At 33.2% G+C, this 23,827-nt stretch overlaps 1 long non-coding RNA gene across 1 annotated transcript; it reads left to right on the forward strand.

Moving 5' to 3' along the window:
* The first annotated feature begins 390 nt into the window (after positions 1 to 390).
* LOC114168481 lies at positions 391 to 950 on the forward strand. Its single transcript, XR_003600683.1, has 3 exons — positions 391 to 509; positions 602 to 685; positions 818 to 950. It is a non-coding gene; the product is annotated as an uncharacterized LOC114168481 (long non-coding RNA).
* The last annotated feature ends 22,877 nt before the right edge of the window (positions 951 to 23,827 follow it).

Below are 23,827 nucleotides of genomic sequence, written 5' to 3' on the forward strand. Positions count from 1 at the left end.
ATATAAAGATGAAAAGAATAGTTTAATAATGAATTTGATTATATGAAGTTCTTTATGATAAATTATGAAAAGAATAGTTTAATAGTTTAATAGAGATAACTATATAATAAAAAGTAATTTACAGTTGTACAAGAATGACCCTTTAGTTCAACTTGTGATATTGAAGGTAAATTAAGCAAATCACCTGCCGACAAATGTTTTTTTAGTAGTATTTGTTGTATTAAGAATCAGAAAAATAACCAAAATTTGCAGTTTTTTTTTTTAATTTTATTATTATACTATTGAGCTTGTGACAATTTTTTTTTTCTTTTCTGAAATGAACAACCTATTTAGTCAAATATCTACAATATAGTAGTTTCAAGAACATGTTGGTTTTGAAACTAAGGTGTTTGATATTTTTAAGATTTATGTACATATGTGTGAATCTAGGACACTAGACCTATGCAGCAAGCTTTTACAAGAAATAGCTTACTCTTGACCATTTGATTGCAACCTATAAAAAGCCAACAGTGAGTTTGTTAAGTTTCACACAAAATTACCTTTTTGTTTTGTGGTGAAATAGAAGAAAAGTTTAAGAAAAGTTGAATAAATGTGGAATCAGGTGTCTCTTATGAATGGAATAGTGATGGGAGGAGGAGCAGGTCTCTCTATGCCCACAACATTTAAGGTTGTCACTGAAAAAGCAGTAAGCTTCTGTCACCATCACTTTCCAGAATTAGACTTCCTGGCTTTTTTGGTAGCATTCTTAAATTTGTAACAACACTCATGTTTCTGTTTTTTGCTTTTTTGTTTTGATATTAATTTGTAATATATGCAGGGGAATATCTAGGGTTGAGTGGAGCACGTTTGGGTGGAGCAGAAATAGCTGCATGTGGTTTAGCCACACACTTTGTTCCTTCAATAGTATAAAACTATCACTTCTTCCTTAATTAATATACTTTGATAATAAGTTTCATTGTACTTAGTTTTAATAATGTAAGAACTACAAATAAATTATTTTTATGTGCAGCTTGTGACTTTTAATTGCATTAGCTGCATTTCTCTATCTTATAATCAGGGATCAATGTCTATATTAAGCCCTCTTCTAAATAGGGCATTTCAATCAGTACCATGATGATTTGAGGATACAATGTATGAATATATTAGATATAATTCTTTACTGTGTGGTCAAATTGCTATCATACATGATGATTTGACCTTAACTTGTGCATTACATATTTTAAGGATTTTGGTATATTATTTTTAAGAAACTCTCACTCCTCCTCTGCCTTTATCTGCCTACACCCACTAAATTATTGGCCCAGAAAAACAACTTGTGGATAAGGTCCACTCCAATAGAGAAGACTCATCTTGTTGTGTATTTCACTTAAAAGCATTCTCGAGTAGGCTTCAGGTCACAAATCTGCTTCAAGTGTTGTGCTAGAGAATCCGGTTCTTCAGCCTTTATGCTTTTTCCACTCTATATAATTTTCGCCTATGGCCAAAGTTGGGTATTGTGCTTTGCTACATAGGCAAGGGAATGAGTTTTGTTATATAACCGTTTTCCTTTTTTTGTTTTTTGCACTTTACCAGCAGAATGTTTCTTTTTCTCCAAATAACTCTGTTACTTGTCCTTTCTCTAGCTTAAGAAAAGTCTCAGATTCTATCTTATGAAATGCAACAAGATTTAAGACGAGTGTTAAATATATGCTTCCCACTCTCAATCCTAGGGTACTTAAAAGAGTTAACACAGACACCAATCAGCTTAAGGTCCTCGAGCAATGCATTCATTATGTGCATTTAGTACTAATGACTTGAACATCGGATAACATATTACGAAGATGAACAACAAAAATTAAAAATGCTTACACCACTCAGGTTAGCTTCCAGCTCAAGATATTGAATGCCTTTCTGTATGAATGTAACAAGAGCACCCGGTGGAACCACATTATCATCATTTTTGCATCTATCAATCCCCGCTTCATACCCGAATGCAAATGCAGAATGAGTAAAACCTGAAATAAAGCAGCCATCAGAAAATATGTGAGAAGAAATTCAACAGAGGGGGACACGTTATCTTCAGTATATTTTCCTCTTTTAACAAAAATCATATTACAGGAAAAATTATATGATATGTAACTATGAAATCAAGGTTATGACAAGATACTAAAATAATAATTACCCTAATATTGCAAACATGACCGAATCTACTAACTTTCTTCAAACCATGGTTTCGAGCAATAAATTATACCAAATGAGAACTTAAAAACTTTTCATTTAAACTAGTTGACACATCCACTTTAATGCTTCATTGGCGAAACCAGAGTTTCAACATAGACCTCTGCATCAAACCAGCCCTTCCCACTCTCAATCCTAGGGTACTTAAAAGAGTTATCTCTTGGATCATAGACGATCAAGTCAAACTCAAACATCAACAGCACTTCACCATTCTCTGAAACGTAATAAGGCCCTAAGTATGAAAAATCTTCAGGATTTGGCATATAAGGAATGCTTACCAGCTTAAACCAAGAGTCTCTCATCCCAAAACTTACCCTTTCGAAGTGACTTCACAGGCCAATGATCATGACACAAGAAAGGGTTCTTCCCTACAATCCTAATTAATTACCTCGTGGTCATCAAAAGAGCCATTGCCATGCTCCTTCAGTTGTGACAAATCTTTCTCCAGTGTCCACCTCTTGCCACTTCCCTGACCTGAAACTGGAAGCCAAAAATCGAATTTGTTCACTGATGGGTCAAATAAATTAATTATACATAATGATTGAAGGGAAAAGTCGAATTGGAGAAAAAAGAGAAGTGAAATGAAAACCTAAAGCTATAAAGAGATGAAGAGCAACAAGAGATACCTCAAGAAAGACGACGACACCTTTGACGGCGACCTTCAACGGTGGCGAGGCAACAGAGACAGGAAACTTCGGTGGTGGTTGAATCTCGGTGGTGATTGAATATCGATGGAGCTTGCGGAGCGAACGTGATTCAAGAGACTGAATGGGATTCAAGATAAATGAAAATAGTTCAGTGTACTCCTTAAACAGTTAACTGTTTACAGTACGAATTTTTAAACTTTAACTTAAATAATAGTACAGTTTAACTGTACTATTAATAATTCAGTTTTTTTAAGTTTAAAATGGTATAGTTAACTTAAGTTTAGTACAGTACAGTTATTTTTGCCCAGCCCTACCAGTGCTATTAACTTAACCAAAAATCCCATAATGCACTCTAGGACAAAGCACATTGAAATAAGGCATCATTTCCTAAGAGATCACATAAATAAAGGGAATTGTAAGATAGAATATGTAGATACAAAGCATCAATTAGCTGATATTTTTACCAAACCTTTAGCTAAAGATAGATGTTATGAACTAAGAAGAGACCTAGGCATATTAGAGATCTCTTAAAATTGCCAAAAACTCAATTTCCTTAAAAATTCGAAAAATAACGTCAATAATCGATTATAAGTGTCAATAATCGATTATTAGCCATTCTTAAAAATTTAAAAATACTCTGGAATAATCGATTATTTGGGGCAATAATCGATTATCCTTAATTTTGAGCCAAAATAAAAAACTATTTGGAATTCTGAGCCATATTTTACCCAGTTTTTGAAACAATAATCGATTATCATCTTATGATAATCGATTATTACACGTCGTTGGACCAATTAAAATAAAAAACTAGCCGTTGCAACAGCTTGATTTGCATTAAAATACGTGTATATGGCCGTTGGAGACCCTTCTCTATAAATATAAGACATTTTGGTCGCTAGAACACTCTTTTCTCACCTTCAAAACTCAAGAATCTCTCATTTTCTCAAAATTCTCAAAAACTCTCAAAGCTTCCCTCTCCTTTACCTCAACAATGGCTGAACCCTCTCGTAGGAAGATTACTACCCGCAGAAGGACTGCATCTTGTGCCTCTCAACCCTCAACTGCACCTAGGACTGCCTCCATTGAAGGATGGATTTCAGATGAAGATAGAAGATCTGAATTCATCACATTATGGAAAGACAAGCCCCTTATCACTCTGAAATTCATCCAGTCTCAATGGTTTGTCAATCGCCATTTCACAATTCCCGCTTTTCTTGCTGAACAAGGGGTCAAATTCTTCACAGAGATGCATGGCACCTACTACCCCGATTTGGTACGATCTTTCTATTTCAATTACAAATTCATAGATGGAGTGGGTTTTACAAAGGTGAAAGGTGTTGACATTATTCTGGATGATGATATTTGGGAAAATGTTGCTCAATTTCCCATTCATGATGGCACATCTCCAATCCTCACTGCTGGCATGGAAGGGTTCAACAGAATATTCGCTTATAGATCCTTTATGCGACAACCAGATCAAGAAATAGGCCACCAATTGCTAGCAGGACCTCTCAAAGTTGATGAGCGTCTACTTCACTATCTTATTGTTTGGATTTTATGTCCACGTGGTACAAATCACGCACAGTGCAGTGAAGCAGATCTTATAATCATCTATGCTATGCTCAACCACATTCCTATCCATTGGCCAAGCATCATTCTTGACACCATGCTCAAAGCCAAGAGATTGCCTCAATATCCACTCCCGTATTCCTTGATCATCTCTCGTATTTGTGAGTACAAAAGGGTAAATGTCTCTGATGAACAATCTCATAAAATCACAGAGGCAAACAAAATTGCGGAAAACTCCTTGAAGTAGATGAAATTTATTCCTTTTGGGAATACCTACATTCACAAGGATGATATGCCTTCCTCGGAAAATGAAGAAGAAGAGAATCCTCCCACTGCTCCTATTCCTCCTATTGACACAAATATTCGATCATCCAGTGGTGTTGGTGGCTCATCCTCTTCTTTAGAGGATCACATTTTAAACCTAAACCAGAGACTTGAAGAATTCTTTCTTCTCTCCACTCATAGGCATGAAGAAGTCACTAGCTTAATTAAAGGACTAGATTCTAGGATTTCTAATTTAGAACATAAGTTTGATAAATATGATGAAGGTGATGACATGAGTCAAGACTTTTAAAGGTCTACATCCTAGTTATTTTTTATTATTGCTATTGTAAAATGTTTTCCAGTTTTCTTATTTCTTAATAAAAGTCTATTTTTATTGTTATTCTTTACAATTGTCTAATTGAGGGGGAGCTTCTCTATTAAAACTTTTTTCATATGATCAAAACAAGGGGAGAAAAAGTTTAAAAGTTTAAACCAAACAGTGCTACTAACAAATCTACTTGTAAGATATTTTGATTGTAGATACTTTAAACATATTGTTTTGATCATCATCAAAAAGGGGGAGATATGAAGAACATGTGTTGTTGTGTTTAAAGCTATCTTGTAAAGTGTAATTAGAATAGTTAGAATCAATATTGCACAAGAAAATTCTGGTATTTCTCGAAAAATCAAAGTGATAATCGATTATCACTTAGGATAATCGATTATCCCAAGCTGAACCAATTTTTTTGCAAGAGAATACTGGAATAATCGATTATCACCTCTGATAATTGATTATCTGTTCAAAAATTTGTTTTTCATAAACCACACTGGAATAATCGATTATCACTAGTGATAATCGATTATCCTGGTCAGTTGGGCGTGACTGTTTAGCTTTTTGACCTAATTTCTGGAACCCCTATTTAAGGAACATCAGAGTTACTTCTCAATTACCTTTTTTAGAAGCTAGAGTGCTAGTGCTGTGACTGCAAGAGAGTTCTCTGAGTGTTCTGAAAAGAAGCTTTTAAAAACCTAGTGTGGGTAGAGTGATAACTTTTCCTGATAGGTGTTCTAGGATATTGAGTGTTGCTGCTGTTGCTAGAAAAAGCTAAGGTCAAGGTTCTCTGTGTGATTCAGAGAAAGGTGTTCATCTCTTGTGTGTTCAAGAAAGATATTTTCTTTCCTTACTCTTTTACTATCTGTTTGTAAATCTGTTATTTGTTAGTGATTTAGTTAATCTCGTTTTTGAGAGATTAACAACTGGACGTAGGGTCTTTTGATCCGAACCAGTATAAATACTTGTGTTCAATCTTCTTCTCTATCTCTTTATTTCATCTATTATTGTGTTTAAAGAAATTAATATTTGATTTAATCGATAAATTTTGGAAAAATTTTAAAGTATTAATTTTATTACTTAAAACCAATTCACCCCCCTCTTGGGTTTTGTCCAAACGCTTAAACATTCCTTTGCACGATACCAACACGCGTGAGAGTTTGAGACATGTCGCTGCAATTGTAGCCCAGGCGAGGAACCTCGTCTTTGGGCGAGGGGTGGCCTCGTTCAAGCGAGGAGGGCTCGCCTAAGTGAGAACTGGTGAGTCTTGCAGGGTTCTCTGTTGGCAGTCTCGCCTAAGCAAGAACCTGTAGCTTAAGCGAAAGATCCCTTTCGCCTGGGTGAGGGTCCTTAGCTTGAGCGAGACTGGTGTGAGGTTTTGCTCCATAACTGTTCTCTCCATGCTTTTGGTTGTTAATTGTATGCTTGGCTTGGATTACCATATTTTAAGTATGAAGTATGTGAAAATGTATAAGATCTTTGATATGATGGGCTAGTCTCATGAGTTTTTGTGTGATTTTGGCATGAGACATGTATGGGATGGTTGGTACTAAAGTAACATGGAATTGGTATGAACAATGCTTGCATATTGGTTGATGGAACATGTTGTTCGTTTGGTTAGGACGTAATTCTATGATAGTTTCGTGGTGGTGCTTCATTGGGTTAGGACGTAATTCCATGAATCTCTAGGTGAGATCTCATGGTGGTGCCTCATTTGGTCGGGACGTAATTCCATGACCCCTATTAGTGGGAGTTCATGGTGGTGCCCCCATCTATATAATTTAGTAAGGATTCAAGTTAAGGTTGCATCCTAACATTCTAAAGAGTTAGTTAGTCTCACATAGAGTGTACTGACTCTATTGGTGAGAGTAGTAGGAGGCCTGAAACTCATTAAGGGCTAACCTTGTGTGTGGGGGATGAGACATTGTAACATTTAGCTCGGTAGAGCAGAGAAGTCCACCACAAGTGCAAGCATCCGCTGAATCCGACTAATTATATGTATCCGGATGAGTCGTGTCTGAGTCTTAGTGTATTGTTTGCAAGTCATAACATGATTGATTGACATATGTATCTTGAACTATGAAATTGTATGTAACTGTATGATAAACCATTTTTCGGCTCTAGCTTACGCTTTTTGCTTGTTTGATTGCTATGTGTGTGGTTCTTCTCTTTTTGAGATGATCATCAATTTATTGATGATAGGAGATACGAGATATAAGACCCGAGAAATTTAAATAATTAAATAAATCATTATTTAATAAATGCAGGTCATGGGAGCCTTTATGGCATTTAATGTGGTTTGTTATGACATGAAAAATATTAGCTCAAGTGGTTAAAAGTACTTAGTTATGTTGAAAGGACTTGGGTTTGAGTCCTATGTATGCTAATTGTATGATATTTCAATAAGTGTATTATTTTAATGTTATGTTTGAACTGAGTAGTGATAATGTAATCCTAAAATTATAGGAATTATCACGAAAGATGAATTGGTTGAATTGGTTGTGCATTGACTTTGTAATTGAGTGGTTGTGGGTTCAAACCTTACTAAGAATGAATTTAACTTTCTTTTTGCCAAAATTTCCTTTGGCATGGAGATGAAAAGGCAGAAAACCCTAGCTACCAAGGGAGGCAGCTTAGTGGGCTGGGAGACAACCAACAATGGTCTTTGAATGGTCATTAACACCTAATTCAAAGTCATTTTCGTTTCCCCTATCACTAACAAGCATTAAGACTTAGTTAAGGGGCTAATTAGAGAGTTTTTGGGTGAAGAAAGAGAGGAAAACGTGAAGGGGGTAGAGAAAAACGAATTTGAAAGTGGAAAAGAGGGTCTGAAGGTGAGTTTTATGTGGAAGTTGATAAGAGCATCAAGTGTACTGGGAGAAGGCCAAGGTTGGACTAGTGGTGGCACAAGAGAAGTCTTGATTCCTCCATATTGAGCAAGGATTAATAGGTTAGGGGAATTCCTTTATGTGTTTGAATTATCTATGATTATTATCGTGTTGTAATGTTTGAATATGATGCTCTGCATGATCAAAAGTCTGTTGCTTTCGTGTTTCTAGAAAATTTCCAGAAACCGCCTAGCGGCTTCGAATATACCGCCAGGCGATGCATAAGAGTTAACCCAATTCTGGATTTTTTGTGATGAACCGCTTGGCGACAAGGGTGACTTCGCCAGGCGATGCAGATACTGTGCAAAAACGCTATTTTTTGTACTTTTCATACAGTAGGAACCGTCGGGCGCAGGTTTTATACCGCCAGGCGCCAAGGTCTTCATTTCTAGGCGCTAGGCACCACATATTTTTCTAGTTTGCGTAGTTTTCGTAAAATTGTGTTTCCCGATTCGTTAACCGAACGATTTAGATGAAATTTTGGAAGGTGATTCACAACATGTTGTTCTTCACTTTGAACGATGGAGATTTGAATGGGATGCCTGCAGAGGGAGATATACGTCACTTATGATTGGTGGTTTGAATTCCCTAATAGTATGAATACTAATGGATGGTTAAGTGTGCTCAAGTGCTGGTAGGCCTTGATTGGTGAAAGTATATATATATATATATATATATATATATATATATATATATATATATATATATATATATATATATGGGTGATTGATGAGTATGTTTTTGGTAGTGCTTGCTGAGATATGTTGAATATATGAACCTATATATGTTAGCTCGAATGTATGATGTTATAAGTGTGTAAATAAGGCCACTATTGATGACATCAATATGACCGAGTGTTAGATGATCATGACAGGTTTTGGGAAAGCATGGGAACATGATAATCATACTTTAAATGTAATGGAATTACGAGGGCATGCAGAATAAGTATATAGCTTTGATTGTGTCTTATGCGGGGTATGTGAATTGTAAGCATACAAAGGGTTGGGAAAATGAGAAGGGGAAAATAAACTGTGTGTTGGAATTGGTTTAAGAGATAAGTATATATGAATTATAAAAGAGAGGAATGTGTGCTTATACTTGAAAGATGCATATGTGTTGTGATGTTGTAATTTGGAATATATGAATGTGTATGTTGATTTCTGGATGTTTGAGAATTGAATGGTTGAATTCTAGGAAATGAATTAGAGTACCTAAAACCAGTAGTGTCACATTACTGGTGTAACGTCTAGCGGTGTACAGTGTTTTACTAATTTGTGAATTTGGATATTATATTAGAGTTTCATAAATTATGGATTTTTGGATAACTTTCGATTAATAAATGTTTTAAAATTTCCCGCGTTTTTGGGAAGCGAAGTATAATAAATGAGGTTTTCATCATATTTCTTAATTTTATTACTTAAATTAGTAATATTCGACCGGGATGTTACACGAGAGCTACTTAGCTCCTTAGCTCCTTTGGGATGGTCTCCGTTTCTCCGAGTTTTATTTAGGGCTATGGCCCGTGTATTACCTTATTCTCTTTGGAGTATCAATCATTTACTGTCAATTCTTTTACTTTGTTTTGTATTGGCATCTTGGGGTGCCTTGGATTCCTCTAAGTATTTTTGGATATTATAAGAAGTGGTGTTTATACTCCAGGACTTGTCTCTTATATTATCTGTGTGACATGTTATTTAAATGAAAGTAATTATTTAAATGGGGTGTTACAATTACATTTAAAAATTTGTTACAAAATAATTTAATCAAATTTTGACTTATTTTCATTGTGTTAGATTTTTTCTTTGTCATAAAATTAGTTTGATAGATATAATAGATTAATTTAACATAATTTTAAAATGTTGATTGTTCGTTAGTTGGTGTGTTGCAATAAAATTAAATACTTATAATTGAATATATACTTAATATAATTTAATAGAGAAACCATCGTCACACATAAACAAACATAGTTAGTGTATTGCAATAAAGATGAATTAGTTTGATAGATATAATAGATTAATTTAACATAATTTTAAAATGTTGATTGTTCGTTAGTTGGTGTGTTGCAATAAAATTAAATACTTATAATTGAATATATACTTAATATAATTTAATAGAGAAACCATCGTCACACATAAACAAACATAGTTAGTGTATTGCAATAAAGATGAATTTCAAAGGTCGTATGGATTCTAATGATGTAGATGTCAAAGTGTCATACCAAGTGGAGGAAATGTTGAATGTTAATGAAGTCATTGAAGTTGAAAAATTTTTTGGATTGCAAGATTTACAAGTAAATCTTGAAGAATTGGGCATCGTGAATGTATCATTATTTCAAGGTCATATGGAAGAAGAAAAAAATGAATGGGATGAAGATAGAGAAGAGAGAAAGTGAAGATGACTATGACATGAATTTGAGATCTCTAGCTCTGAATATATGTAGGCATGTTGAGTACAAGTGTTTTGGATTCATTTGTTATAAAGAACTTGTACCACACAATTAATGTTGAATGTTAATTTTATTATTGTTATTTATTTGATTGTTTGTTTGCTTAGTCTAACATATAAATGGTAAAATTTATTTCTTACATGTAAATGTCATAAGGAGGTTCTAATTATCCTTTTCCTCCATCACCTCGTGTTAATAAAGGAAGGGAAAAAACTTTTATGTGGTAAAGTTGTTATCTCATATAAGCAACCTAAATCTACCATCCACTCAGCCTACTACACCTACGTTAACCTCCATCATTGCATCCATCCCATTAATACCCCATCAATAGTAAATGTTGTTGGGTTGACACCAATGTCACCCATTGTTGTTAGATCGAATGGACCAGCGAACCATGTTGGCCCATCGATAGTACCACCAGTCGACCGATGCACCTCATCCCCTTCCTCCTTTGTTGGTTCTATTTCATCAACTCCTTTGACAAATGTTGCACCATCACCTTCTACACACATCTCAAGGACACATTCAAGTTCAATAGTTAATGATACTGATGTGTAAGAGGATGTTGGTGGTCGTCTTATGATACATTCTATTGGAAAAGGGTAATAATATAATAAATTTTTGTATATATAATTTATTTTTAATAGTTAAAATTAACTGTATTCTAATGTTGTACAAATCTCTATTGGTATGTAGGTTTTATCCATTAAAAATTGCATCAAATGCCATAATAACCACCATTAAACAACAATTTGATAAGCCATGGTTAACATGGGGGAGCAATCCCTAAGAGAGAGAGAGAGAGAGATGTATTTTCTTCCTACGTTTTAAGGTATCTATGGAGTTAGTTTATGAAAGTTTATGCATTAATTACTTTGCAACTTATTGTAATATTGTTCTGAACTAGTTTGTAGTTTTTTGTCATTAGTTTTTAGCCTATATAAGACTTGTTTCTGACTTGAAACATGTTTAAATCAATGCAAAACTATAAGAACTTGATAGAAAACTACAAAACACTCCTAAAACATCTTATTCAAACTAAAAATGAAGAATATAGAGAAATTCAAAAAAACTACACATTATGTATTTTATTGTGCATATATGAATTGATATGAAATGATATGGTTTGAATCATAATAATTAAAATCTGAAACAAAGAATTAAACTAAAGAACTGGTGCAAAATTGAATTCCTAAAACTTTTAAAAATAGGTAATTCTTAAGACTCTCGAGGCTAACCCTTAACCCTTAAGGGAATTAGAATTGGCAGAAAACTATGACATTATCTATATTACTGCACTTGTTTTTCTTCTATTAGATTAGCAATTTGGTTTTCAACCTATATAAGACTTGTTTAGGACATAGTAACACACTTCCATAGTTCTAAGTAATTTTTATAAATAGTTTTAGGTAGAAATTTCAAAAAAATATTTACATAGAAAAGTGCATGGTTCATATATGAGTTGAGAGAATTTCAATGCTATTACCATGGTTCAGATAAATAGTTTGCATTCAATAAATCCAAATTTCTTCTTTTAATTCTATATCTCCTCTTTTAGTTTTTCTACACTTTTAGTTTAGTCTCATGATAACACATTCATTATGATTCATTGAGGAAAGTAGCAATGAGGATAGAGTTATGAAAAATTTTCATTCCAAAGCATCTCACAAACTATCAAAGATGTTTAAAGATGTAAGAAAATAAGGTAAGAAGTCTGATTGAATTAGAACTTTTATTTGGAACAACGTGGATCCTACCTGGTTATGGGCCTAGGTCAGGGGGCATCCTTGCTTGTATGGGCTTGATCTTGGAGGTCCACTCGTGTTATTGGTGATCTAACTTTTTTGGTTAAGTTAGTTATGTCTTTTTCATTCATGAAGCGAGGTCGAGTACTTGTCAATCTGTCAACAAGTATCCTATTATGAGAAATGTTCATTTAGGTCGTAGGGGCAAATAATTGGTTAGGTCCGTTCTTGCTGTGTAAGGGCTGGTAGGTACCCGACCTAACATTTTTTGAAGCCTAGGGACTAACCAACCTTGAACAATAAATCAGCCCCTAGTCTTTGGTTTGACTAGTGCTGAAGACTATAGAGAAATAGGGGACTAACCCGTCTTGAATAATACATCAACCCCCTAGTCTTTGGCATGGGTCAGTGTTGAAGACTTGCGAGTTCTGTAAACTTGGATGGTTGTCAGTTTTCAGTTGTCAGCCTTTTTGCTTTTTTATGCAAATAAAATTTCATATTCTTTCGCTTATTACTCTATAGGCATAATAGTCCTCCAGCCTTGAGAAATGTAACAACAAAGAGTTTCTATGATGAAAGGATTGATTGGACATGATGATAAATGAATATGAAGAGGCTAGAAGTTATAGAGGCATGAAGGTGTAAAGTTGTTGTTGCCCGTGGCACAAAAAATGAGGAGAGTTGGGAAGATGTAGATCGCTACCTACCTTTAGCCCTTTGATTTTGTAGAGATCAGATGATGGGATTGCAAGGGCAGGAATACGAAAGGTTGTAAGAGTTGTGGTAGAAAAAAGGAGTCATTTGTCTCATTCTATTGCCATGTGTTTGTGATATGCTTTTGTTATCGAGATACTTGTGAGAAGAGAGCTTTGTAATATATGTCGTTTACCCTCTAGAAGGTATGTCTTGTAGTGGTTCAAATATCAGGTTAGGAGAGGGGTTGAGTAATAGGAGTAATTGTTCCTCGTTGTCGTCAAACTAGTCAATGTTTAGGACAGTGGGGTTAGTAGTGAAGATGGTGGTCGATATTAGGGAGGACCCGACTGAAGAGCATGAAGTGGTTTACCTTATAAGAGTGGGTATGAGTGGGTATGAGTGGGTAGATTCTTTAGTCTGGAGCCAGTTTTCATTGTATTGGTGGTCAAGGATTTTGAACTCGTAGTTGTAGAGTATTTATGTTTTCGAGACGGGTGTGTCACTGGATATTGTGTCACTAAAGAGGGTTAGTGTTGTGGACAATGTTTGCCATGGCCAAGAGGATTATCAAGAGAAGTTATTTTACATGTATATGTGCCATTTTGTGAAAGTACATGTTCGATTACCTTTTGAATGTTGCGCCAACGTAACTTCATCCGAATAGTTGGGGTTACTTGCTAGCATTTAGGTTGCTTGCTATGCCCTATCTCTGCGTTCGTCACTTGAGTGTTTTATGTATTTCTATGCTACTCACCCCAAGGATATGATTATTTGACTAGCCTTGGTCAGTAGGCCGAGTGTCAGTATGCTTGATGCTTATTCTCAGTTGTTTAAAAGGTTTAAGGATGGCTTCTTTAAGGTAGTTGTGAAGCCTGCTGGCCAAGAACATTTTTATGGGGAGGATGGCAAGCCAAAGTTTCCATTCTATTGGAGAGATAATCCTTGGAGATATGAGGATATGACCAAGGATATGTTGTCGAAGGAAGATAGGCGAATTGTGGGGATTCTTGAGAAATTTCCTTGCAAGTTGCCCACTAAAAGCATAGTTAGGGTGTATTTATCCACCCAACCAGTAATTGAATTACAAGGCAACTTTAAAGTTATATGTTTTTTTATATTATTCAGCTAATCTGAACATTTCTTTGTGCTTGTGGATACATGGCTTACCATGCTAAGAAAGTTGGTGGCAAGACGAATTTATTTTGAAGCTTAAGGAACCAACTTGTTGAGGGGGTGAAGAAGTATGGCGAGACAAATGTATCGAACTTGAAAGAGGTCGTGGGGGACACCCATCATCCTAAGAGCAGCAAGAAAAAAATTGTGGTGTCAACCTAGGTAAAAGCTAAGCTTCTTGGTCGTGGTGGTAGTTCATCATCCAAGAGTAAGTCATTGTATTTAGGAGGTCTGGAGAGGCCGAAGATGAGTATGCGAAAAAGGGTTGAGGTAACCCTAAATGAGGATGTATTGAAGGTGTTAAAAGATATGGATCCTAAAACTGCTATTTGATCCATCTTAGAGTTTAATAGTAAGTCCTTCATGCTAAGCTAGAGAGTGGCCAACTTATTACAGAAAAAAGTTGAAAGATTGAGATAAATCCAAGCTTGTAAAGGATTTATCTTTACGGCAAACAAAAATTTGATGAGGACAAGGCGACATGGGTCGAGAAAGAGAAGGCATGGGAGAATGAGAAGGAACAACTAGGGACTTGGAAGGTAAAGTGCCTCAATTTTGAGAAGAAGACCAAGGAGAAAGAGAAGGAACTGAAGAAGAAGGTCAATATGTGGAAGAATAAAGTTACTAAATGGGAGGTCGTTATCGTAAACTTGAAGAGGTTTATTGTTGTTGAGCATATTAATGGTTTTCATAAGGTAGTCAAGTAAATTGAGTTTTTATACAATGAAGTGTCGATTAAAGATACACGATTTGACATGAACAAGGATGTATACAGAAACCTGCTAATTGATGTTGATGAGATAAAGGTGATGAAGGCCTTTGAAGATCCTGAGCCAACAACTGCTGATACGATCCATACAAGAAATATGACGATCTTTTATGGCTTTGGATTTCTTCTGTAAGGAAACAATTAAAATAAGAATAAAGAACGCCAAATAAGGCAGAGATGGAAAGACGCCACAATCTAGTAGATTGATAAGTCGAAGGAAGATTCACCATAAAGAGGTCCCTCTTTGATAATAATCAATAATAAAGATGCCACAATCAATAAGATTGATAAGTTGAAAGAAGGTTCGCCACAAAGATACCTATCTTTGATAAGAACCAAATAATATTGACGACACGAAGATCCTAGTCTTTGATAAGTCAAAGAAGATTCGTCACAAAGATCTCTGTCTTTGATAAGAACCTTGAGGCCTAAGTCAAGAACCAAGAGAATCCTCTCTTTAATGAAATAACTTTATTAATGACTAAAAAGTGAGTACAATTGTTGTAGACCTTGGTATTTATTGGGCTTAAAAGATAAAAGATAAAATATAAGTAATAAAAAATAGGCCCACCTATAAAGGCCCAGTGAATTTACATAATTAAAGTTAATTAATAAATTTAATTATCTCAATTATTCTTTAATTGTACGATCTTCATGTCTTCATGTCCTTTTAATGTTAAAAGCTCATCCTTAAGTTCTTCTTGTATATGTTCAGGAGGTAGTCATCTACCATACTCTTCTTCCTAAAGCGAAGTTGTCTTCAACTTTGTGTCATTTGAAGATTCCTTCACCTTTGTATTGGATTAAGAGATAGTCCTCTATTAACCCTCCTTCTTGTAGAAAATTTGTCCTCAAATTCGTGCCACTTAAAGATTCTTTTTCCTTAGGTTTGGTAGTGTTAGAAGTAGCTCCCTCCTTCTTAAATTTCTCCTTATCTTGAGTTGGACTTGATCAATCATTCATCATTCTACCCCATTTGGAAAGAATTTGACCTTAATTCTAAAAGATCTTGAACATGTACTCTAACATAAATCAAAAACACAATTCTAAAATAATAAAAGTAGAAATTCTATAAAAATGAAACTTAGATTCTGGAAAAAGCCAATCTCTTATTATCAAAGATTATGGAGGTTTACCTCCAAGGTAAAATACCCACCTATAACAAACATAAAACAATTTTAAAGTAAGAATATAATGATCAAAGATACTCCAACTGATAATATAAGAACAAACGATATTGCATTGATTAATAACCAAACTATAAGTATGACTTTGACTATCCATAAGTTTGTTAGGAATAGAACAAACTAACTCATGTGTATATTTTCCTAAACTTGTATATTTACTGATAGGTTGTTTGAAACTAGATAAACAAACTAAATCAAATGTAGATATTTCTAAGTTTGTGTCCAAACTAAAATAATGATTTTGAATATCTAAAGTAATTGATAAACAAATATATTATCAAACACGGGTGTATTGAGTTTCAAGCTTGTAGCTTCCTTTGTTGTAACTTTTTCTTTCTTCCAGTGTTGATGTCATTGTCCCTTGATAAACAATTCTTCCCTAAGAAACAACAAAAAGGCCAATTATTATGTTCTTTCAATAATAATTCAAAATATTATATTCTTTCTTTCTCTTTTTCTCTCTTTCTTCTCTTTCTCTTTCTTCCTTTTCTCTCTTTTGTTTCTCCTTTGCATCTGTCTTTTCTTGCTCTTATGCTTATCTTTTTTCTTTCTCTTATTTATTTTCCTCTCTTTTGTTTCTCTTATGCATCTCTTTTTCTTACTCTTTTGCTTCTCTTTTTTCTTTCTCTTCTTTTTCTCTTATTTCTTTTCCTTCCTTTTTTGTAAGTGCATCTTTCTCTTGTGGAAGTCGTTGCAATTTGTTGCAAAAACTCCTTTTCGTAATAGAAAGGTACAAAACCCTCCCTCATAGCTACCTTTAATAACTCCCATAAAGGAATTGGCAATCATTGTAATTAAATAAGTACGTACTTTTTGGCATTGTGAAAATCTTTAAATATAGGCATTAATTACATATAAATTCATTTATTAAATGCATGTCTTTTAATTGAGTGTAGACCTTCTCTGTTCTTCTTCATTTGTCTTTTCATTGAGTGTAAATATTTCATTTCCATGTCCACTCAATTAATAAATGTATGTCTTATCATTAAGTTCAAAAATCTTATTTTTCATGTCTATTCATTTAATAAATGAATGTCAAATCATGAATTATATATCCAATGTAGAAAAGTTTAATTATGAACATTAAATGCATGTTTATTCATGATTTATATATCCAATGTCAAAGAATTTAAATATATTTTCATGCATATTCATTAAATGTACTAAAAGCAATTTTAGTGTATATGTTATGTTATAAACACCATTGATTCTTGAATTCGTCATCCACTATTCAAACATGCAATATTCACTTTTCAATTCGTCATTCAAACATGCAAGCGTAGATGTTTTGTTACCAATATTAAATTACAATTTAAACTTTAGAATATATTAAATTGCAATATTAAAAGCAAAAAAATATTAACGTACAATTTTGCAACATTAGTACTTTTGTTATGTAGTTGGGACAGAATTCACCAACAACAACAAAATAAATTGTAGGAAACAAAAAATATTAACGTACAATCATAATCATACTATATCCTTGTATAAAAAAAACTTTGACCAAGTAAGTTATCTTTTAATCCGCAAGAAACATCTCCACGTGTCTTTTTGATCTAGAAAAATCCTTGTTTTCCACAATGTTTCTCTATTTCCATCAATATCTTTGATCATACCAAGTTTCCTAGCCCTTTGCAAAAGTAATATATAGAAATGAGATCCACTATATAACTAATAAAAGAACAAACTTTGAAAATAAAAAAAATGAAATGATGAAGCTTTCAACCACAAAAATCAAGAAAGGTTGAACCTTTAACATTGAACCAAAAAAAAAGCAAGAAAGGTTAAGAAAAATACTATGATAAAAGGAAGGAACTAATTTTAAACCAAGAAAATATAGGAAACCTTGCAACTTCAATGTTTCTCTATTTCCATCAATATCTTTGATCATATCAAGTTTCCTAGCCATCTGCAAAAGTAATATATAGACATTAGATCCAATATATAACTAATAAAAGAACAAACTTTGAACAAAAAAAAACATGAAAGGTTAAAGCTTTCAACCACAAAAAATAAGAAAAAGGTTGAACCTTCAACATTGAACTAAAAAAAGCAAGAAAGGTTAAGAAAAATACTATGATAAAAGGAAGGAACTAATTTTAAACCAAGAAAATATAGGAAACCTTGCAACTTCAATGTTTCTCTATTCCATCAATATCTTTGATCATATTAGATTTTCTAGTCATTTGTAAAAGCAATATATAGACATGAGATCCAATATATAACTAATAAAAGAACAAACTTTGAACCAAAAAAAACATGAAAGGTTAAAGCTTTCAACCACAAAAAATAAAAAAGGTCGAACCTTCAACATTGAACAAAAAAAGCAAGAAAGGTTAAGAAAAATATTATGGTAAATGGAAGGAACTAACTTTAAACCAAGAAAATATAGGAAACCTTGCAACTTCAAAAAAACAATATACAAAGAAGATCAAAGCAACAACAATCATAAGGTTGAAGCTTTCGACAACAAAAAATCAAGAAAGGTTGAAGCTTTAAAGCAGGATGAAGAAAAAAAATCAACCAAAGAAGATTAAAGCATATACAAAAGTAACCTTTCAACCAAACTATGAAAAAAGTAATGAACTAACTTTCAAGCAAGAAGGAAGAAGATGAGTATGAAAGGAAGTGGAAATATTTAAAGATCGAAGGAAGAAGATGTATAAAAGAAGGAGGTGGAAAGAAGGACGGAGTGAATATGAACTATAAATGCATATGTACACGTGTCAATATCAGAATTGATGTGCAAAATTTTGGAGAATGACCAAAAAACCACCATAATGGATACATGTCAAGAATTTAAGTTGGGGTAATTCAATATTTTCATTAGACTTTAGTTTTCTTAGTTATACAATAGATGGTTATTAAGTTATATATCGAACCGAAAACTATGACAGTTGATTAGAAAAAATCTGTGTCTGTGACATGAGCTCAAATATTAATGTATAATTGAATATTATGTATAATACATATATTTTAAGCGTAAGTTGATTACTTGTGATGTAAATTTTTCATATGCTTGTATTGAAATGAACGAAATTGCAGTTGTTGAATTTATTATGATATCACTTATTGGTCATTCTCATTTTAAAATAACATTTATCTATACTAACTTCAAAAGAAATAATATTGTTGTACAATGTATTTGTAATAAACACAATAACAATTGCGTATTTTTTATATTCAAAAGTTATTTAAACAACTATAATCAAAAGACAATATTATTTAATTACATTCATAAGTTATGGATACAATCATAATTTTATTTTTTTTATTTCTTATATATATATTAGTAATTTGATAAAGCAAAAAACTAATGTTTTATCGAGTACTGAAGTATAAATATAACTTTTATTTAAGAAATAAATATACTGTCCATTCTATACGTCTTTTGCAGATGCACGGAAGAAAAGGAAATTGGTACTAAAAGAAAAGAGAATGAGTATTGATAAGGTGTTGAATATACAAAAAATGGAAGGGACATGAACATCAGACATGAAATTCAACACCATTGTCTAATTTGTGGATAAAATTCATTAATCAAGATAGTTCATCCTCAAATGTTTTACAAGAATCTTCGAATTGTAACCCAAATGATAGAAGATTACATTATATTTCAAATAGTTGGTTCAACAAAAATTGTATTGGTATAAATCTTGAAGATAGATTTTGAGAGACTGGTCAAACTTCCACACCATATAAAAGTTAGAGTACCATGTGTATTGAAGATAGTAATGTTACAAATCAGACAACTGAAATTGACGAACATCAATGGTTTTCTAAAGCACATCAAAATAGTGGCTTCGTCAATGATTTTTTTAATCCAACAACATCGACTAAAAGTAAAGGTAGTTTAAAATCAATGCCTATTGTTATAGTACACTATATACAGGCCTATATTTACTAAATGAATGAACAAAGTCAAACAATGTTCGATAAGTAATGTTTACTTTGTATTACTGAATACCATATTGGACCTAAATGCAGATGACGCAGCACATATTACACTACCCGATGAAGAAGAAGAACATGAAATACAAGATGAGAATCATTTGTCTTCATTGTCAATGTCAAGATACAACACTAATATCTAAAAACTTTTTGCTTTGATCAATATACTTTGTTTACTAACATGTTTTTCATTATGCACAACATATGCAGATATAAGTGATCCAATATTCATATGTACATAACGTTAAGCTTATATGTGGTACTAGGAAAGGATGGACAAACATAAACATCAATCAAATCCAAAATTCCAACTATGTTGTGGTAATGGTAAAGTTCAGTTACCACTATTGAAAGAACCCCTAACTGTTTTGCAAAAACTTTTATTTGATACTGAGTCAAATGAGAGCAAGAATTACCAAAAACATATCAAGACATATAACATGATGCTTGCGTTTACTTCTCCGGAAGCAAAATTTCATAATACTTTTAACAATGGTCATGGTCCTCCAAATTTACATATTCATGGGCAATCTTGTCATAGAATATGGAGTCTTTTGCCTCTCCCAAGCGGTGCACCAAAGTTTTCCCAACTATATATTTATGATACTGATAATGAAATTCATAACATAATACAATCTTTCAGGTAAATTTGGTTACTTATACCATGCATTATATTATTTTTAAATTTTAATTATTTATGATACCATCTTTTCACATAAACCGAACCAGCATTGGTGTTGCAATTGTAAAAAAATTTAACTAAGATGCTAGATGATTTTAATGTTCACGCCAAATCATTCAGAATGGCAAAGGATGTGTACAAAGACCACCCATATGATAATCTAAAGTTGAGACTTATTGGAGATAGAAACAAAGATGGGAGGGTTTACAACATTCCTAATGTGTCAAAAGTAGCATCTCTTATTGTTGGTGATGTGGACACTACGTCTCCTAGAGACATTATTATGGAAAACAGACCCGGGAAACTCCAAAGAATAAATGAGTTACAGGATGGGTATAGGCATGATGTTAGTCATCGTGACAGGATGCTGCCAAGAAATCTTAAAAGAAACCGGTTCACTATTAGGGAGTGGTTCTGTTTCAGATTACAAACAAGGCATTGTGAAGCATTGACCCTACTAAGGTAACGAAGATTGATTAAAAAATTTATTGTAGATGGTTATACGATGATAGAATCGAAATGATTATCGTTTATCAAGAACAATCAATCAAAGATAAGAGTTGATAAATATAGTAATTTTTGTGAACATTCCATTAGCGGCTTAGACAGCCATGGATCATAGAAAGGTAAAAGGGTTGTACTACCTTCTTCATTTATCGGAAGCAGAAGATTCCTGAACCAACTATATTTTGACGAAATGGCCATTTGCAGTATTGTTGGATTTCCAAACCTGTTTGTGACGTTCACATGCAATCCAAAATGGCTTGAAATAGTAAGGTTACTTGAGCCACACAAACTCTTCGCAGCTGACTAGCCAGATATAGTTGCTAGAGTCTTCAGAATTAAATTTGGACAACCTTTATCAGACTTAACCAAGAAACATTTTTTGGGCAAGGTTATAGCATGTAAGTATTACAAACCTTCTACAACCTGTTAAATTTTGTGTATATTCCAAGGATATATGGTTGAACTCCAATACATTTGACTACAAACATGTATACTGTAGAAATTCAAAAACATGGACTGCCTCATGAACACTTGTTGATTTTCTTGCATCCAGCCAACAAATATCCAAATGTAAAGATATTGACAAGGTCATATCAGTTGAGATTCTACGTCTTATTCAAGAGCCAAAACTGCATCAATGTGTCAAGGAACACATGATACATGGTCCATGTGGGACAATTAATAATTCCCTTCCTTGTATGAAAAATGGTAAATGCTCAAGATTCTTTCCCAAAAAAATTTACCCCATTACTACCATATCTGAAGATGGCTATCCTTATTATCATAGAAGGAACAATCTGTCCACAATCATCAAAAATGGTATCAGCCTAGATAATCGATCTATTGTACCTTACAACTTTGTTTTGTTGGTCAAATACCAAGCTCATATTAATTTGAATGGTGCAATAAAAGTTCTTCTGTCAAGTACTTATTCAAATATATCAACAAGGGTTATGGCAGAATAACGACAGCTATCGTACCTAATCATCATTAATCCAATATGAATAAGGAATCTATTGACGAGATTAAGAAATATTTGGACTGCAGGTATATCTCCCTATGTGAATCATGTTGGAGATTTTTTTTTCTTTTCCTATTCATGAAAGAAATCCTGTAGTTGAAAGACTATATTTCCATCTCCCTGGTGACCAATGTGTATACTTTAAAGATGATGATTGCATTGATGATATTATGGGAAAAGCAACAGTTGTAGAATCAATGTCTATAAGTTGGATGAAGTGTAACAAGAATTACCAATAAGCAAGATGTTTAACATATTCGCAAATTGTGTCCAAATTTGTGTATGCAAAAAAAAGAAAGATGTTGGAAACCCAAAAAGATGGGAAACACTAACGAAAGACTTATTTGGGTTCCTCCAAGTTCAGGAGAATTGTTTTATTTGAGGAGAATGTTAACTCGTTTTAATGGTCCTTTATCATTTGAAGACATTAGGACAGTGAAAAATATAGTGTACCCTACGTTTAGAGAAGCATATTTAGCTTTGGGAGTCTTATCAGATGATATAGAATATGTTGTAGCAATCAAAGAAGCCAAGGATTGGGGTTCAAGTCATTTTTTATGAAAGTTGTTTGTAACAATTTTATTGTCAAATAATGTTAACAAACCAGATGAGTTATGGAAAAAACCTGGGAATGGATTTCAGATGGAATTCTACACAACGAAAGAAATATTATTGGTCGTCCAGGTAATATATACAAGTTATTTGGTATTGCATTTCAATATTGGTATTGTACAATAACACAAAGTTTAAATCATGTAGAATTACAACTCAGCAATGAGATCCTGCAAAATTTAATTTTACTAGAGATAAAGAAACTGATGCAACTAAATAGAAGCTCATTAAAAAAGTTCTCATCCATCCCTTACCCAAGTTCCTTTATTCATATGCATACTAGAAACAAATTAATATATGCAGAACTTGACTATGACATTGATAAAGAATGAAATTTATTTGAATCTAATTTCAGATCAATGACAAGTAATTTTTTTTTAGTTGATAAATTGTTTTCAAGTTCTATTAATCATTGTATACTCTACTTACTAAGAATTATGTAGGTGAGCAAAAAGAAATATTCCACAAGATCAACAATGTTGTTATAGAAAGAGTAAGAGGTGTATTTTGTAAGACCAGAGAAATTTAATTAATTAAATAAATAAATAATTAATAAATGCGGGTAATGGAAACCTTTATGACATTTAATGCTAGGACTTCGACATGGAGTAGTATTAGCTCAAATGGTTGAGAGTACTTAATTTTGTTGAGAGGACTTGGGTTTAAGTCTTGTGTATGTCATTTGTGTGTTAAGTTAATTGTTTTATTCTTTTGAGAATATGTGTGATCATGTTGCGTGATAATATAATCTTAGATGCATAGGAATTATCACGAAACATGAATTGGTTAAATGATTGTGCTTTGATTGGGCAATATGGTGGTTGTGTGTTCGAACCTGGCCATAGACAAAGAGGTTAATGAGACTTAATTAGACTTTAAGGACAAAATTAGTAGAGAATTTTAATTAATTTCGCTTTAATTTAATAAAATTAGTTTTAGGGCTGAAAAGTGAGGAGAATCAAGTGAATTTTCGTGTGGCTGCAACCTAGGGAGTTCAGAACTGTAAAGAGAGGAGTGAGGTGAGTGTTTGGATTTAATAAAGAGTCGCTTAGGTTTTTCCATAGTTTATTTATTCCTATTCCAAAAATAACATTGATTTAAATAAATATAATTATAATAAAG

This window comes from Vigna unguiculata, chromosome 11 (genome assembly GCF_004118075.2).
Source record: "Vigna unguiculata cultivar IT97K-499-35 chromosome 11, ASM411807v1, whole genome shotgun sequence".
In the NCBI taxonomy this organism is placed as follows: domain Eukaryota; kingdom Viridiplantae; phylum Streptophyta; class Magnoliopsida; order Fabales; family Fabaceae; genus Vigna; species Vigna unguiculata.